This window comes from Papio anubis, chromosome 1 (genome assembly GCF_008728515.1).
Source record: "Papio anubis isolate 15944 chromosome 1, Panubis1.0, whole genome shotgun sequence".
NCBI classification, from domain to species: Eukaryota; Metazoa; Chordata; class Mammalia; order Primates; family Cercopithecidae; genus Papio; species Papio anubis.
Genome location: NC_044976.1, coordinates 104,902,180 through 104,921,344, shown reverse-complemented (window position 1 = coordinate 104,921,344; position 19,165 = coordinate 104,902,180). Strand labels below are relative to the sequence as shown.

The window sequence follows — 19,165 nt, the reverse complement described above, 5'->3', positions numbered from 1 at the left end:
CACCTAAATTGGGTGCAAAGAAAGTTGAAAGTTAACATCAGTTATGTGACAATTGTCTCCTAAACCATTTCTTTTGTTTTCTTCCCCCCCGAACCCCACCTCCACAACGAGATGGAGCTGCCTCATCTCCCAAGAAGCTGGGATTACAAGTGCCTGCCACCATACCTGGTTAATTTTTGTATTTTTAGTAGAGACGGGGTTTTGCTATGTTGGCCAGGCTGGTCTTGAACTCCTGACCTCAGATGATCCACCTGCCTTAGCCTCCCAAAGTGCTGGGATTACAGATGTGCTCCTAAACCATTTCTATGAACTCACCTTGAAGGGATACTATCTATTAACTGCCTTAGAATATCTTCTAATTTTTAGAAAGGGTTTCAAAAAGAAAATTCAGTAATTTCAAGAGAGAAACTATATCAGAAAAGATATTTATTAATAATAAATTTAAAACATACCATTTATTTAGTTTCTACTGTGTATCGGGGACTAAAATAATGTCTCCTGTGGCTATTATTCCCTTAAATTAATTTAAAGACACTGATATTTTGAAGTTGTAGGATTTAACTAATTTTGATTCTACTTTACTGATGCTTCAAAGACTTAGAATGGTGTGTTACTAATTTTCTCAATGTCTGAACGTAACTGGGACGAATCTGGGATTCAGGTACCATTTGATTTAAATGTCTGCCCTGAACACTATGATATTATTTATAAGGAATATACTGGTTATGGCCATTATGACCCAGGACTAGAGTTTGTGAATAGCAGCTGAATAAGAGAAGGTTTATGTTGTGTTGCCACTGAGAACCAGAAGAGGTTTTCTGTTATGTATTTCATTAAAGTGGTCTCTTTTGCTTTGATTTCGGAGGGAAAATGTGGTTTTTGCAGAACTACTGAGACACACAAACACTGCTGCACACACACAAATGCATGTGAATATACCACTGAGGTTACCTCAGCAACTTTCCATCAATTATTTCTTTAACCTAAGAAAAAGCCTTGAGAAAGATCTGAAATAGACACTGCAGCAATAGCTCTAAAGAAAGGACAATCAAATAAACACTGTGAAATTGCAAAACAAACAGAGAAACAAACAACAACAACAGCAAAGAAACCCAAAACAACGTGAGTTGGCCTTCACGGGACCGGCTGCTGCAATATTTTCTTGCTGGTAAATATTGCAAAGACTCCTTCAATTCTGTTTGACGTTAAGCATATTTGGACAGGTATCAACCTAATTCAATTTATTATTCTGTAAATAATATTTTTACAGAAAGGGAAGACAAAACTAAATCATTAATGATTTCTAAGATTGTTCTCTGGACATGTTATGTAAAAGATTCTAAGTTGGTCCCTAGATCAAATATCGATTAACCTTGAATCTAATTTTAATCTGATTTATGGTGAAGTTCAATAGATCTGGCTCTTTTTAAATTACCAACATTTATAGGCAGTGTACATGTATGCAAGACTTTTGTATGAGTCTTTCACTTGGTCACTCGGGTAGTCTTCCTTTTTTTTTTTTTTCTTATTACTAAGCTTCATTTTAAAGTACTTGCTTCAGACAGCTGTGGTAGAATCTACTCTATTGTCACTGACATCTCTTTTAGTCGTTACCCTCAGAGGATGCAGATTCCACGCCTCTGAGTCTGTCCTGTGAAAAGAGAATTAGATTAAAATAAAATTTGTGGCAGAGCCAACCTTGTTTCATCTTTGACTCTTCTTTTGTTATTAAGAAGTCTCAACCATGATTCTCTGCACTAAAAGGACATCACTTTTGATTTCAAACACCTTAGCTTTCTAGTGACTTTTTACCCTGGCAGATATAAGAAAACACAGAAGAAATCTCTTGGTAATGATGGCAAAAATGTTAAAAATGATAAAACCAGTGTTCTTTTATTAAATGGTGTAATGCAGTGTACAAGGAAAAATATTCTGTGAAATCTACAGCCACACATTTTAAAATTGGCCTGTCTATCTTATATTGTACATATAATTTGTATTTCAGATGAAAGTACATATTTGTCAAGTGACTTAGAAAAAACAGAACTGAGGTTGAGGAACTAAAAATGTAGAGATATAAAAAGTATACCCTGAGCCTTAATACTCGTTGTAGCTATTAAGAGCTTTTTGCCATGGCAGACAATGTGAATGTTGACATAAATGTGGTTGTGGAAGTGTGTAACCCTAGGAAAATTGCTGTTGATTTTCTTAGACAGCTATAGAAACTCAACACTCCTAAATGAAATGCAATAAGGTGAAGTGTCTGACCCAATAACTAAAGCAGCAAGTACTTAATTACAAGGTATTTGGAAAACTGAATGTCTGGCAGCTTTCCTGTTACAGGTTGGTTATATTTGGCACATTTAAAAGGCAAATGGTTAGCCCTTTCTTATCAGTGAGTCATTATGTGCAGTATGGTATAGCATTCATGTGACAGTGGAAAGCCTATAGACTCTGGAGACAGATAAGTTACTTTGGAGATTTTGTGGAGAGTTTTATAAATGGATTACTTGCAAAGAGGTGGACAGAATTTAGGAAACCCAACAAGGGATGGTTTAGTATTCCTGGCCTCACAACAGGTAGGAACCCTTACCCTGTGTCCGAAGGAGCAGGGAAGGAGCAATTGCCCATATTCTGAGAGAGCTGCCTGACAGGTAGTCTGCAACAGAGGGACACAGATGATCCACAGTGACCTAGCAGAAAGAATAAATACACAAACCTTACTGTTCTATAGTTGGCCCTAAAGTTATCTCTTGTCCCCCACTGGAAAAACCTAAGAGAAGAGGGTAAGGAAATACACTGATGTGGGTCATTAAGTTCAGCTCTAAGGCAAGACGGAGGAGGACAGAAGTCCAGGAAGGGGTTCAGAAAAGGCAATGGAGTAGACGCAGCACATATACCACGTTTGTGGACATTAGATCACCGAAGAGAAATTATTTTATTATTTAACTTCAATGACATGTATATCTCTATTTTTCAATTCTTTTCAGCCCCCTTTTTAACTTTACAAAGGTAGAAAAGAGATGTTACTGAATCAACCATGTTTTCCTTTTCAGTTCTGTTGTCAACAGGAAACCCCTAGGTAAAGTCTATGATCAGTAACAGTAACTATATTAACAATAACTATAATTGATTTTATTTGTTTCCTGTTCCTTTTCGTGTCTTTATTTTATTTCTTGAAAATTTTCATAGCTTAACTGCACTTTTAACTATTGACTATATATGCACACTGATTGAATTCAAATTCAGCTCTACTGCTTGTTAGCTATGTGAACTTGGATAAATGACTTATATTTGCTAAGTATTAGTTTGCTCATATGAAAAATGAAGATATTTTTATATGTCTTAGGATTTGTCAATTCATATGGGAGAAACTCAATAAATTTTATTTGCAATTATTTTTCTGTGAAATGATATGAGTAATTCATAAGTAATTAATAATTGATACCAACTATTAATTTGTGTAAATAATCATACATTATGAAATAACCACACTTTCTTAATCTGAACTCAGAAGCAATATTTTCCTCACAATATTGTTGTGAATATGAAATGAGATAAAACATTGAAAGGTTTTTTTGTTATGTATAATGCACACAATACATACATGATTCTATTTTTATTGGCAGTAATGGACCCTTCTCCTTTGGTAACAAGTTCTCTCCAGTGGGAGAGTTAGGCTGGTTGAGCTTTAATCGTGTCTCAAATGGCCCAACAATGTGTGTCTTGTGGCTGAAATACCACCAGAAGGGGGAGTGCAGTCAGTTCCTACCTTTTTTTACCATTTGCTATAGGAAGTGAGTTTGAGTAAAAAAGAGAGACTGACTTAGGTGTATTTCTTTGTAGAGCAAGAATAAAAATCGTAATAAGGAAACAAGGAGAATGTTTTATAAATGTACTTACCCAAAGTTTTTTTTAAATAGTTAGAACTCAGAAAAGTAAGGTACTTTTCCAAGGTTATATTTTAAGTGATTAGACCAGCAAGGAAAATGATAAAGGACAACTCAAGAAACAACAGAATAACAAGGGCATTTCTTTGACATCGATATTAAAGTCCAGTTGCAAAACACTTATGATTTACTATTCTTCCTTAATGGAAGTATTAAAATTGTATATGTTATTTATAATGTATACAAAGCTATATGGTTTGTAATCTCTAAAGAGAATCCATGTATTTTAGAAGAACAAAATCCTGGGTTAAATCAATCTACTGAAATACCCTTTCTTTATGATTTATACTGGTAAGTATGTAAACCTATGAAAAATATCTTAGCACATCTTTAAAATATAATAAAGTTTTAAATATCTCTGTGTGTGTGTGTGTGTGTGTGTGTGTGTGTCCAATCACAATTCTGACCACTCCACATATATATTTCTTTAATGTGGGGAAGATTTGGCAATTTGTGTAATGTAGATGGGTATGGAATATGAATCTAGAATTGTCTTGCAGTTTGGAATCTTTTAATATGCTTATATGCAGTTTGCCCTATGAAAGCTTCATGGAGTGGTGGAATTACAGTGAAACACTTTCAGGAGTTCTCGGTTGTAATCCCAGTGCAGTCCTAGATGAACACTGGGACCTTGGTCAAAGTCATTTAACCTCTCTGGATCTGTGTATTCATCTCTAAAACCTTGAGTTTTAACTCTTTGCTCTCTAAGGTCTTGATGAGAGGTAAACTTTTCTGATTCTCTATGAGTTGATTATTGAGGTCTTTTGTGGTCAAGTTTGCATTCTTCATTGTTTAAGGCAGCAATGAACTAGAATAACCTCTTCTCCAAAATTATAATACTCCGTAACTCATTAGAAATGGATAAAAATATTTCAGGGATAATAATGATTACATTACTTCATCTAGACACAAAACTGAAAAATTCAAATCGAAGCCTATTTACCACCTCTTTAAGTGATTCCCTTGTTCAAAAACAAATCAAGACAGAGACTCATTATTCCCTATAGCTCAAAGCTACATAACACTGTGGGTGCTTTGGTTAATGCCTTTGCTATAGTCTGACATCCTCTTCGGATCTACTACTGTTCCTTGTCAGTGCCAGTGACAAAGCCTGGTTTCTCTTTCATACACAAAGTGCAAAGTGGATTTAAAAGAAAGGCAGGACAGCGTCTTTTCTGTTGCTTAGATTTTTGTGTGTGTGTGTGTGTGTGTGTCACACATTGTATCTCACCTCTCTATTCTGAGGCCACTTGTCTGTATTCCAACTTTAATTCCCTCACAGATGTTAAAGACACATAATATCCCCAGGGCCTGTCTTAAACTGAATAGCATAGGAGACAAAGGCTGTCTTTGGGAAATTTTAACCTCCCTTTTCAGAACCATCATCAAGTGCCTAGCTCATGCCCCATTCTCTCCAGGCTAGATTTCAATACTATATTATCTGTTAGCTGGTAAGTATTTAAGAGCATGCCCACTCAAGGGGGTTTGCCTTATGATAGTGCAATATAACGGTAAAAAATCTTGAGAACCAAAGGGATTAGGACTGTAAATGTTAAACAGAAATGAGTGCCATTGACAAAAACAAGCCTCCCTGGGATAAGGAGGAAAGCTAAAAGTCACCGTAAATATATGAATTCCCACATGTAGATCCATTTTGGTATTATAAACAGATAGATTGGCAGGTAATATGGTATATTGGAAAAAACAGACCTATATTTAAATTTTAGCCCTTGGCAAGGTTATTTCCCTTCCCTCAGCCTAAATTCTCTAATCAAAAAAATGGAAATTGTATAACTCCATGCGGGCTTTCTATGAAGTGTAATTGAAATGATTTATTTAGAGTCTCTGGCACAATTACCTTGAAACTCATAAGTATTTCCTAAATATTATTTTCCTCTTAGAAACTATTGTATAAAATAAAAAACTGGTCATTTGCATGTTTTACATAACATTAACCACAATTAACAGAGGCATAATAATTTTTTTTTAACATAAGCAATCTGGAAGTAGGTAGATGCTGGCATCAGTTCACAAGGTCAATGATATCAGGGTTAGACTCTGCAGTTCTTTTGTCTTTCCCATCCTGTTTACACAATGGCTGCAGTTTTTTTCTGGGCATCACATCTATATTCAAGATGCTAAAGATAAAATGGTAAATCTTTTGTTAGTTAATAATAAGGACTTCTAAAATTCCAGCATCAGAATTTCCTTTAATTTTACTGGGCACAGTGGGCCATGTGACAAGGTCTAGCTGCAAGAGAGGCTGGGAAGCAAAGAACAAGATATCGTTCTAGAATTAAAGCAATAATGATCCATTTTCTGGGGCCAACATAAACTCCATTCTGAAAACAGGTTTAATCTTCCTGTCAGAATCGAGAACTAGTGTGCCTTGCTGGAACGTTCTCTCCAAAGCAAATATATGGAAATCAAGGAGAACATGGAGGAACATACAAAAAAATGAGAAATCCTTGGGAAGAAAGAAGGCTGTCATGAACTGCTGTGGGTCTGTGTGACTCTTTGTGGAGGGATAGCTGCAGCCAGGCACTGATGGTAACTAAAAGTGGCAGCAAGGGGATAAGTTAGAGGAACACTTTCCATTTCCACTTTCTCCCTTTCCTGCATTGCCTTGGATTATCATGTCCTCCTACTCTGTGAGAGAAATAAAAAACTACAACTGGTTTTGGGTGGGCAATGCCAGAGATGTCAAAAACCCAGCTGCAGAGAGGAAAACAGGTACATGCTGACCTTCTCCCCCTACAACACCCAGGAAACTTGGATGACAACCTAAGAAAATTGCCTCTGCTAATGTTGTAGATTTATATGAGCTAAAATCAGAAGAGTTTCTTAGTAGAGAAGCATCACATAGGAGCTATTAATTTGCCCTATTTTAGCAGGTTGTGTCTTTCAAGAAATCACTTCATTGCTTGTAGGTTATCAAATTTGTGAGTTTATTTTTTTCCTGTAATATATTTTTATTGTTTATTTATTTATTATTTATTTTATTTATTTGTATTGTTTATTTTATTTTTCCTATATTATATTTTTAATGACTATGGCATCTATAGTAATATGCTCTCTTTCATTGCTGGTATTACTAATTTGTTTGCTTTCTCTTTTTCTAGTTAGGCTGGCTAGAGTCTTAATGACTTTATTGATCTTTCAAAGACTAGCTTTTGGTTTTGTTGGCTTTTTTCTGTTGACTTCCTGTTTTCAAATTCATTGACTTCTGTTCTAATTTTTGTTATTTCTGTTTTTTTTTAACCTACTTTAAACTTAATTTGCTCATTTTTCCTGGTTTCTTATGTGGATGATTAGATAATTGATTGTAGATCTCTTATTTTCTAATATGTACATTCAATGCTATAAAACCCCATTAAGATCTGGTTTTGCTACATTCTACAAATTTTGACAAGTTATGTTTTCATATACATATTGTTCAAAATACTTTTGAATTTATCATGATATTTCTTATTTAACTTACATGTTATTGAAAAGTGTGTTGTTCATTCTCCATGTGTTTTGGGATTTTCCAGTTATCTTTCTGTTATTGATTTGTAGTTTAATTTCATTGTGGTTTGAGAGCACACATTGTATGATTTCTATTTTTTAAAATTTCTTAAGGCATGTTTTACAACTCCAAATGTGGCCTGTCTTGCTGAATATTCCATGTGAGCCTGAGAAGAAGGTGCAGTCTGCTGTTGCTGGATAAAATAGACTACAAATATCCATTATATCCGGTTGATTGATGATCGTGTTATGTTTAACTACATCCTAACTGATCTTCTGGCTTCTGAATCTGTTCATTTCTGAAGGAGGAGTGTTGAATTCTTCAACTATAATATTGGATTCATCTATTTCTCCTTGCAGTTCTGTCAATTTTTGCCTGACCTATTTTGATGCCCTGTTGTTAAACATATACACATTAAAGATTGTTATGTCCTCTTGGAGAATGAATCCTTTATCACAATGTAATAACGTTTTTACAATTTTTATTTTAGGTTCAGGGGTACATGTGCAGGTTTGTAATACAGGTAAAGTGTGTGCCACAGAGATTTGGTGTACAGATTTTTTGTCACCCAGACATTAAGCATAGTACCCAACTGGTAGTTTTTTGATCCTCTCCCTCCGTCCGTGCTCCACACTCAAGCCTTGGTATTTCTCGTTTCCTTCTTTGTGCCCATGTGTCCTCAATGTGTAGCTCCCACTTATAAAGGACAGAATGTGATATTTGGTTTTCTGTTCCTGTGATAGTTGGTTAAGGCCACAGCTCCACTCATGTTGCTGCAAAGAACGTGACTTTGTTCTTTTTTATGGTAGCATAGTGTTATGTGGTGTATATGTAATGCTCTTTATCCAGTCTACCATTGATGGGCATTTAAGTTGATTTCATTTATTTGTTGTGAATAGTGCTGCAATGAACATATGATATGCCTGCATGTGTCCTTATGGCAGAATGATTTATATTCCATTTAGGTATATACCTAATAATGGGACTGCCGGGTTGAATGGTGATTCTGTTTTCAGTTATTTGAGAAATCACACACACACTGCTTTTGACAATGACTAAACTAATTTACATTTCTACCAGCAGTGTATAAGTGTTCTCTTTTCTATGCTTGCTAGCATCTGTTATTTTTTTGACTTTTTTAATAATAACAGTTCTAACTGGTGTAAGATGGCATCTTATTGTATTTTTGATTTGCATTTCTCTAATGATTAGTGATGTTGAGCATTTTTTTTCATATGCTTTTGGCCACATGTATGTCTTCTTTTGAAAAGTAGCTGTTCAGGTCTTTGCTCACTTTTTAATAGAGTTGTTTTTTGCTTGTTAATTTGTTGAAGTTCCTTATGGAATCTGGATATTAGACCATTGTCAGATGCGTAATTTTCAAATATTTTCTCCCATTCTGTAGGTTGTCTCTTTACTCTGTTGGTAGTTTCTTTGGTTGTGCAGATCTTTAGTTTAATTAGGTTACGTTTGTCAAGTTTTGTTTGTGTTGCAATTGCTTTTGGTATCTTTGCCATGAAATTTTTGCCAGAGACTGTTCAAAACAGTATTTTCTACATTTTCTTCTGGGTTTTTATAGTTTTAGGTTTTATATTGAATTCTATAGTCCATGTTGAATTGATTTTTATATATGGTGTAAGGAAGGGGCCCAGTTTCAGTCTTCTGTATATGGCTAGCCAGTTACCTCAGCACAGCTTATTGAATAGCTCAAAGAGGCTTGCCTGCTTCTGTAGACTCCTCCTCTGGGGACAGGGCATAGCTAAACAAAAAGCAGCAGAAACCTCGGCAGAGGTAAATGCCCCTGTATGATAGCTTTGAAGAGAGCAGTGGATCTCCTAGCATGGAGACTGAGATCTGAGAATGGACAGACTGCCTGCTCAAGTGGGTCCCTGACCCCTGAGTAGCCTAACTGGGAGACATCCCCCACTAGGTGCAGACCTACACCTCACACCTCACACGGTGGGGTACACCCCGAGACGAAGCTTCCAGAGCAAGAATCAGACAGCAACACTTGCTGTTCAGCAATATTCTATCTTCTGTAGCCTCTGCTGCTGATACCCAGGCAAACAGGGTCTGGAGTGGACCTCAAGTAAATTCCAACAGAACTACAGCTGAGGGTCCTGACTGTTAGAAGGAAAACTAACAAACAGAAAGGACACCCACAACAAAACCCCATCAGTACATCACCATCATCAAAGATCAAAGACAGATAAAACCACAAAGATGGAGAAAAAGCAGGGCAGAAAAGCTGGAAATTCAAAAAATCAGAGCACATCACCCCTTCCAAAGGAATGCAGCTCATTGCCAGCAATGCATTCGAAGCTGAATGAGGAGGGAATGACTTTGAGAAGGTTAGAGAAAAGAGAAGAAACTTCCAGTCGATCAAACTTCTTAGGGCCTAAAAAAGGAGGAACTATGTACCCAGGGCAAAGAAACTAAAATCTTGAAAAAAAGGTTGACAAATGGCTAACTAGAATAGCCAATGTAGAAGTCCTTAAAATAACTTGATAGAGATGAAAACCATATTTTCCTGAGCACTACGTGACAAATGCACAAACTTCGAAGTAACCGACTTGTTGATCAACTGGAAGAAAGAGTATCAGCGATTGAAAGATCAAATGAATGAAACAGAAATTGAGAAAGAAGAAGCGTGGAAAAAAAGTTAAAAGGAAATGAACAAAACCTCAAGAAGTATGGGATTATGTGAAAGACCAAATCTACATCTGAATGCTGTGCCTGAAAGTGATGGGAAAATGGAGACCAGAAGTTGGGAAAACCTCTGCAAGATATTATCAGGAGAACTTACCCAACCTAGTAAAGGCAGGCCAACATTCAAATTCAGGAAGTACAAGGCATGTGACACTCCTCCAAGAAGAGCAGCTCAAGACACATGGTATCAGATTCACCAAAGGTGAAATGAAAGAAAAAATTGTTAAGAACCAGAGAGAAGGTCGGGTTACACACAACAGGAAGACCACCAGACTAACAGCAGATCTCTCAGCAGAAACTCTCCAAGCCAGAGAGTGGGAGCCAATATTCAACATTCTTAAAGAAAGAATTTTCAACCCAGATTTCATATCCAGCCAAACTAAGTTTCATTGAAGGAGAAATGAAATCCTTTACTGAAACTCAACAAATGCTTAGAGATTTGTCACCACCAGGCCTGCCCTACAAGAGATCCTGAAGGGAAGCACTAAACATGGAAGACAACAGGTACCAGACATTGCAAAAACATGTCAAGAATGTAAAGTTCATCACGATGCTAGAGAAAGAAACTGCATCAACTAGCGAGCAAAATAACCAGCTAATATCATAATGACAGGATGAAGTTCACACACAACAATAACCTTAAATGTAAATAGGCAAATGGTCCAATTAAAGACACAGACTGGCAAATTGAATAGAGTCAAGACCACATCAGTTTGCTGTATTCAGGGAGACCCATCTCATGCATGAGAGACACACAAAGGCTCAAAATAAAGGGATGGAGGAGATCTACCGCAAGCAAATGGAAAACAAAAAAAGCAGGGGTTTACAGTACAGTCTCTGATAAAACAGACTTTTAAGCCATCAAAGATCAAAAGAGAACAAAGAAGCCATTACATAATGGTAAAAGGGATCAATTCATCAGAAAGAGAGCTAACTACCCTAAATATATATGCACCCAGATTCATAAAGCAAGTCCTTGAGACTTACAAAGAGACTTGGACTCCCACACAATAATAATGGGAGACTTTAAAACCCCGCATCAGCATTAGACAGATCCAGAGACAGAAAAGAGTTGACAAGGATATCCAGGAATTGAACTCAACTCTCTGCATAAGTACCCTAATAGACATCTACAGAACTCTCCACCCCAAATCAACAGAATATACGTCTTCTCCAGCACCACATAGCACTTATTCAAAATTGACCACATCGTTGGAGTAAAACTGTCCTCAGCAAATGAGAACAGAAATTATAACAAACTGTCTCTCAGACCACAGTGCAGTGAAAACTAGAACTCAGGACTAGAAACTCAATCAAAACCACTCAGCTACATGGAAACTGAACAACCTGCACCTGAATGACTACTAGGTACATAGCGAAATGAAGTCAGAAATAAAGATGTTATTTGAAACCAATGAGAACAAAAGGCTAACATACCAGAATCTCTGGGACACATTTAAAACAGTGTATAGAAATTTATAGCACTAAGTACCCACAATAGGAAGCAGGAAAAGATCTAAAATTGACACCTAACATCACAATTAAAAAGAATTAGAAACAAGAACAAACACATTCAAAAGCTAGCAGAAGACAGAAATAACTAAGATCAGAGCAGAACTGAAGGAGATAGAGACACAAAAATCCCTCCAAAAATAAGTGCTTGGGAGTTGGCTTTTGAAAGATAAACAGGTGGAAATGCTTCTATAGCAAGACTAATAAAAGAAGAAAAAGAGAGAAAGAATCAAAGAGATGCAATAAAAAATAAAGGGATATCACCACCAACCCCACAGAAATTACAAACTACCATCAGAGAATTACTATAAATCTATGCAAATAAAACTAGAAACCTAGAAGAAATGGATAATTTCCTGGACACTTATACTCTCCCAAAGACAAACCAGGAAGAAGTTGAATCCCTGAATATACCAATAGCAGGCTCTGAAATTGAGGCAATAATTAATAACCCACCAACCAAAAAGTCCAGGACAGAGCCAGTTCACAGGCCGAATTCTACCAGAGGTACAAGGGAGGAGTTGATTCCATTCCTTTTGAAATTATTCCAATCAATAGAAAAAGAATCCTCCCTAACTCATTTTAACAAGAGGCCAACATCGTCCTGACACCAAAACCTGGCAGAGATACAGCTAAAAAATTTTGAACCAATATCCCTGATGAACATGGATGCAAAATAAATACTGGCAAACCAAATCCAGCAGCTCATCAAAAAGCTTATCCCACCATGATCAAGTGGACTTCATCCTGGGATGCAAGGTTGGTTCAACATACACAAATCAGTAAGCGTAATCAGCATAAACAGAACCAAAGACAAAGCCACGAAGTTATCTCAATAGATGCAGAAAAAGCCTTTATTAAGATTCAACAGCCCTTCATGCTAAAAGCGGCAATAGAATTAGGTATTGATGGAATGTATCTCAAAATAATAAGAGCTATTTATGACAAACCCACAGCCAATATCATACTGAATGGTTAAAAACTAGAAGCATTCCCCTTGAAAACTGCCACAAGACAGCGATGCCCTCTCTCACCACTCCCATTAAACATAGTGTTGGAAGTTCTGGCTAGGAGCAATCAGACAAGAGAAAAATAAAAGGTATTCAGTTAGAAAAAGAATTAAATTGTCACATTTGCAGATGACATGATTGTATATTTAGAAAACCCTGTTGTCTCAGCCCAAAATCTCCTGAAGGTGATAAGTAAATTCAGAAAAGTCTCAGGATACAAAATCAATGTGCAAAAATCACAAGAATTCTTATACACCAGTAACGAACAAAACAGAGCCAAATCAGAATGAACTCCCATTCACAATAGCTTCAAAGAGAATAAAATACATAGGAATCCAACTTACAAGGGATGTAAAGGACCTCTTCAAGGAGAACTACAAACTAGTGCTCAGTGAAATAAAAGAGGACACAAACAAATGGAAGAACACACCATGCTCATGGATAGGAAGAATCAATATCTTGAAAATGGCCATACTGCCCAAGGTAATTTATAGATTCAATGCCATCCCCATTAAGCTACCAACGACTTTCTTCTCAGAATTGGAAAAAACTGCTTTAAAGTTCATATGGAACCAAAAAAGACCCCACATTTCCAAGGCAATCCTAAGTCGAAAGAACAAAGCTGGAGGCATCACGCTACCTGACTTCAAACTGTACTACAAGGCTACAGTAACTAAAACAGCATGTTACATGTACCAAAACAGAGATACAGACCAATGGAACAGAACAGAGACCTCAGAAATAATACCACACATGTACAGCCATCTGATCTTTGACAAACCTGAGAAAAAGAAGAAATGTGGCAAGGATTCCCTATTTAATAAATAGTGATGGGAAAATTGGCTAGCCATAAGTAGAAAGCTGAAACTGGATCCTTTCCTTACTCCTTATACGAAAATTAATTCAAGATGGATTAGAGACTTAAATGTCAGACCTAAAACCATAAAAACCCTAGAAGAAAACCTAGGTAATACTATTCAGAACATATGCTTGGGCAAGGACTTCATGTCTAAAACACCAAAAGCAACAGCAATGAAAGCCAAAATTGACAAATGGGTCTAATTAAACTAAAGAGCTTCTGCACAACAAAAGAAACTACCATCAGGTGAACAGGCAACCTACAGAATGGGAGAAAATTTTTGCAATCTACTCATCTAACAAAGGGCTAATATCCAGATCCTATAAAGAACTCAATCAAATTTACAAGAAAAAAAACAAACAACCCCATCAAAAAGTGGGCAAAGGATATAGACAGACTACTTCTCAAAGAAGACATGCATACAACCAACAGACACATGAAAAAATGCTCATCATCTGGCCATCAGAGAAACAAATCAAAACCACAATGAGATACCATCTCATCAGTTAGAATAGCAATCATTAAAAGTCAGGAAGCAACAGGTGCTGGAGAGGATGTGGAGAAATAGAGATCACTTTACACTGTTGGTGGGACTGTAAGCTAGTTCAACCATTTTGGAAAAGCAGTGTGGCAATTCCTCAAGGATCTGAACTAGAAATACCATTCGACCCAGTCATCCCATTACTGGGGATATACTAAAGGATTATAAGTCATGCTACTATAAAGACACATGCACCGCGTACTATTCGCGGCACTGTTCTAATAGCAAGGAACTTGAAATCAACCCAAATGTCCATCAGTGACAGACTGGATTAAGAAAATGTGGCACATACATACTATGGAATACTATGCAACCATAAAAAAGGATGAGTTCGTACTGTGGGGACAGGGATGCAGCTGGAAATCATCATTCTCAGCTAACTATTGGAAGAAGCGGAGAAACCAAATACATGTTCTCACTCATAAGTGGGAATTGAGCAATGAGATCACTTGGACACAGGAAGGGGACCATCACACCCAGGAGTCTATTGTGGGGGAGGGGTGGGGGAGGATAGCATTTGGGATATACCTAATGTAAATGATGACTTAATGGGTGCAGCACACCAACATGGCACATGTATACATGTAGCTCTAAACTTACGTTATTACTTTTATGTACCCTAGAACTTAAAAGTATAATAAAAATATATATATATATATATAATTATTGTTGTCACAAAGTCACTTAGTTTTGGGTAAGTTTTAGCAGCAATAGATAATATGGGTCAATATAAAAATCAATGCATTTCATAAAACATTGAGAAACAAAAAATAAAAGGATTTAAAAATAATAATAATAATTTTACTTCACTCTCTTACATGGATTTGGATGAGAAGTCAGAGATAATTCTTACCTCTGTTCCTGTATAATAAGATGTGATTTCCTTCTAGATTTTTTTAAAAGTCTTTGATTATAGTTTGAATTTAATATATCCAGATGTAGTTTATTTATTTTTATTTTATTTTACTTTTCATTTATCATACTTGGTGTTCTCTGACTTTCCTGGATTTGTGGTTTGTTGTCTGACATTAACTTGGTAAATTGTCCGCCATCATTGTTTCAAATGTTTTCTTCTGTTTCTTTTATTTTTTCCCTGTTTCTCATATTCCCATTACGTATATGCTGCACTTTTTGCAGGTGCCCACAGTTCTTGGATATTGAAGTTTTGGGTAATCTTTTTTCCCTTTACTTTTCAGCTTTGGAAGTTCATATTAAGATATCCATAAGGTCAGTAATTCTTTGTTCAGTCATGTCCAGTATACTAATTTTTTATTAAGAAAAAAGAAACTATGCAATTGTGATAAGCAAAAGGAACTTTGCAGATGTGATTAAATCAGAGTCATGAGACGGAAGATTATTCTTGATTGTCTTGGTGAGTCCAAATGTGAAAGGAGAAGCAGAGAGAGATTTTTGAAGAGGCTATTCTCTGGCTTTGAAGATAGTGGAAGGGGCTATGAGCCAAGAAATACAAGGAATGCAGCTCTCTTGTTGACCATATGAGTTCTTCTTGCCTGCTGCCCAGAAAAATCCAGTAGTCTGAGATAGTAGAAGTTGCAGCAGAGAAAGAGTTTAATAATTGCAGGGAGACAAAGAAAGGAGGAGGGGAAATATTTCTCAAATCCACCTTCTCTAGAATTCAAAGGCTAGGATTTTTCCAGAATGGTTTGACAGGCAAGGAGCTAGGGAATGGGGAATGCTGATTGGTTGGGTTGGGGATGACATCATAAAGGCGTTGAAACCTTCTGATGTGCTGAGTCAGTTCCTGGATGGAAGTCACGGAACTTGTTGATTCAATTTCTTGGGATGGGTTCCTGGTTCAGATAGTACCAGCTGGTCCACCAGAATGCAAGGTCTGAAAAATCCTCAAACACCAGTCTTAGGTTTTTACAATAGTGATGTTATCTATAGGGGCAACTGAGGAAACTATAAATCTTGTGACCACTGGCTACATGACTCCTGAACAGCAGGCGCTTACAAATAGGCAAGTTATACAACAGTGATTTGTTAGAGTTAACGGTACCTATATCTTAGTAGAAGAAACAATGTCTTGTAAGAATTAAACTATGCCTACATCTTAGCAGAATTTAGGCCTCTACCATAATTTTAACCTGGTGGCCTTTCATTACTTTTACAAAGGCAGTTTTAGTTCCTGAAGAAGAAGATTAGTTTTGGGAAGGAGCTATTATCATTCTTGCTTTAAAGTTAAACTAGAAAACAAATTCCTCCCATAGTTAGCTTGACCTACATGTAGGAATGAGCAAAAACAGCTTAGCAGGTTTGAAGAAAATGGCTAGCTATGTGAGATTTTTTTTCACTGTTATAATTTTGTAAAGGTAGTTTCAGCTTTAGAAGCTGAAACAGGACAGAAAACAGATTCAGCCCTCAGAGTGAGTAAGGCCCTATGCATTTTGGTTTTGGCCAAGTGAAACACATTTCAGACTTCTGATCTTCAGAACTTTAAAATAATTAATTTGTGTTTTAAGTCACTGAGTTTGCAGTAATTTCTCATAGGAGCCATAGGAAACTAACACACATTTATGAGGATCAAGGACATTAACATCTTGAAATTACAAATCCCAGAGGGAAGTAAGGAGAAAGGATAGAGAATATTTGTAAAAATAAGAAGTATTTCTAAAACTAATGGAGAAACATTTGTCATGTATATACATATGAAAAAATTCATAAAATGAACATATAGGGCAGAGTAATACCCATACTGAAATGGTAAAAAATAGAGCATATATATAGTCATTTAAAATTTTTTTTAATTCCTAAAAAATCATTATTCTACAGATTTCCCTCTCTATCTGAAGTACAGTAAAATTATAAATTAACATTTAAATGGTAGCTTTAAAATGTTTCGTATTTGAAGACAATTTAGTATATTACTAAATAATCTTTAGGTTAGAAAAAAACTCATAAAAAACTTTTAAAAATTAGAAATACTCATAATTATTTGACATTTTAAAAAGTGTATGTCACATTCTATGTGACACAACTAAAATAATCCTTACATGGACATAATGACCCTAAATATATTTAAAATGTATATTTAAACTATATAAATAGATGACTTAAACAAATGAGTTAAGCATTAAACAAAATTAATTAGAGAAAGAAAAAGAACAACAGAGGAAAGAGCAACAGAGGAAACCCAAAGTAATATGATGGAAAGAAAGAATAAAGATAAAATCTGAAATCAATGAAATAACCAGGAGAAAAAAATTAAACAAACCCAAAACAAGTTCCACATAAAGATAAGTATATCTCTGACAAGACTGAATTAGAAAAAAAATAGAAGAGTTGCAAATAAACAAAATACATACAAAACGAAGTCTATCTTAAAACAAAATGTTTAAAAGCAAAATCATTAACTATGCAATAATAATTTTAAATGTCATGAGACTAATTTGATTCCAAGAACCAGATAGCAGTAATACAAAAAATGAATATACAGCTTCATGTTTTAAGAAAACAACAAAAATTCTAGATAACATATAAGCTAAGAGAATCTAGCTATGCATTAAAAATTAAAATATGGTTATTTTCCTTGGTTTCTCCAAGAAGCAGACACTGAGACATATTTGTCAGAGGCCTTTGAACCAGAGCAGCTCCACCTTGAATAGGGGCTTGGTAGAATAAGGCAGCGACATACTGTGCTGCATTCCCACACAGTTAGGCATTCTAAATCACAGGATGAGATAGGAGGTCGGCACAAGATACAGGTCTTAAAAACCTTGCTGATAAAACAGCTTGCAGTAAAGAAGCCAACCAAAACCAAGATGGCCACAAGAGTGACTTCTGGTCATCCTCACTGTTCCATTCCCACCAAAGCCATGACAGTTTACAAATGCCACGGCAATCTCAGGAAGTTATCGAATACGATCTCAAAAGGGGAGGCATGAATAATCCACCCCTTGTTTAGCATATAAGCAATACATAACCATAAAAATGAGCAACCGGCAGCCCTGAGGGCTGCTCTGCCTATGGAGTAGCCATTCTTTTATTCCTTTGCTTTCTTAATAAACTTGCTTTCAGTTTACTCTATGGACTCACCTTGAACTCTTTCTCGTGCGAGATCCAAGAACCCTTCTTTGGGTTCTGGATCAGCATCCGTTTCCAGTAACAAATTCACGAGCAAGCAGGATATTTAAAAGGTGATTCCAGAAAGCATTGGTAGAGAAGTGAGAAAGAGATTAAGAGAAGGCTGTTAAAGAGTTCGTTAGCCAGGAAGTCACCAGTGTGGGCAAGTGAAGTTATTTCATGGGGAAGTTCTAGGACCTCGAGTAGTACATGAGTGTAGTCATCTAAGTAGCATGGCAGTTTTGTTTATAAATGAATCTGCATCATTTTTTGATTGAGGGTTGCTCTTTATAATTATGATGCTACCAAATAAATCAGCATTTCATAGTACTAAATGTTCCCTGAAGTAGTCTCAATCAGTTAATACAATTTAAACTATAGTATTCTTTGAGATATATTATTTAAAGCAAAACCTTCCTTTTCCTCTACACAAAAAGGTATGCAAAATATGTGAACTAAGCATGTTTTCTTCTGTTTCCAACAGGATTTTCCTGTGTAATGTAATTAAATCTTTGAATTTTCTGAGGAATTTTATTTCTGAAGAAAAATGGCTATTGACTTTTCACAGAAGAATATTGTCTGTTCATTTCTTAAAATAAAAAGTTAAAGTGTCTTCTTAACATTTTTACTCCTTCTTTCAAGTGAAATTTGGATTGAGGGTGAGAAGTTGAAGAGAACAAGTCTTTCTTGAACACACAAGCACACACAATGCAGTCTTTGAATTAGGCTGCTGAAATGTTCTCTTCTTAGGGAGATTGCTTACGGCTAGGTCTATTTTCCCTGCAATGCCTCATTAGCTCTGAACACATTTTTCCCAAGATAAATTTAAAAGCTCATCCTAATTAGACTTCACTGGGGTGGTCTGAATTATTTGATCCATTCAGAAAAAAAGATAGAAAAAAGACTACCCTGCGGGGGGCGGGTGGGGGGGGGGGGGTGCCTAGCATGAATGATAGTGAGCGTTACCATTGTGATTTTAAGCTTTGGGTAAAG

The 19,165-nt window shown here is 36.1% G+C and overlaps 2 long non-coding RNA genes across 2 annotated transcripts; one reads left to right on the top strand and one right to left on the bottom strand.

The window, feature by feature from the left end:
• Positions 1-1,510: 1,510 nt before the first annotated feature.
• LOC103887322 lies at positions 1,511-15,733 on the bottom strand. Its single transcript, XR_651383.4, has 3 exons — positions 14,943-15,733; positions 2,594-2,693; positions 1,511-1,651 (listed from the first exon to the last, which is right to left on the bottom strand). It is a non-coding gene; the product is annotated as an uncharacterized LOC103887322 (long non-coding RNA).
• Positions 15,734-15,835: 102 nt separating this feature from the next.
• Positions 15,836-18,792, top strand: LOC103887320. The gene is made up of 2 exons (XR_001899517.3): positions 15,836-15,939; positions 18,657-18,792. It is a non-coding gene; the product is annotated as an uncharacterized LOC103887320 (long non-coding RNA).
• Positions 18,793-19,165: the final 373 nt, after the last annotated feature.